This window comes from Arachis duranensis, chromosome 3 (genome assembly GCF_000817695.3).
Source record: "Arachis duranensis cultivar V14167 chromosome 3, aradu.V14167.gnm2.J7QH, whole genome shotgun sequence".
Taxonomy (NCBI): domain Eukaryota; kingdom Viridiplantae; phylum Streptophyta; class Magnoliopsida; order Fabales; family Fabaceae; genus Arachis; species Arachis duranensis.
This window is the reverse complement of record NC_029774.3, coordinates 84,240,925-84,241,426: the sequence shown is the minus strand read 5'-3', so window position 1 is coordinate 84,241,426 and position 502 is coordinate 84,240,925.

The following is a 502-nucleotide window of genomic DNA, read 5'->3' as shown; positions in this document are numbered from 1 at the left end:
ACAACCACACATAAACACATCCCAAGCAGTTGATAACATTCCGTGATCCAGCTTTATTAGAACATAGACTGTTAGTTAAAACACCCCTAGATATAGCTAAATAATAACTATATACATATATATACATACAACATCCCAGGTCCTGACCTATTCAAGAGATCCCTAAGCTGGCACCCAGGCTAGCCTAGACTCTACTCTATACTCACCTAGTCCCTCTAAATTACTAAAGCGAGGGAAAGTACGGTCTAAGTCTTCAAAACTCAAGTCAGGTGGAACGTCATCAGAAGATAGAATATTATCTGCTACTCCTCTGCACGATCAGACTTTTCCACAGGATGCCTCTCTGGTACCTCATGAAGTAGCCACAAAATAGGAATCTCGTACACAGGATTTAGGTTAAAGTGTGCATACGAACGGGGTGCAGACGTTGGCTGGTCTCACAGTATATACATATAAACAGAGAATGATATTCACCCTAGACTCAGAAGACTAACTAGAGCAG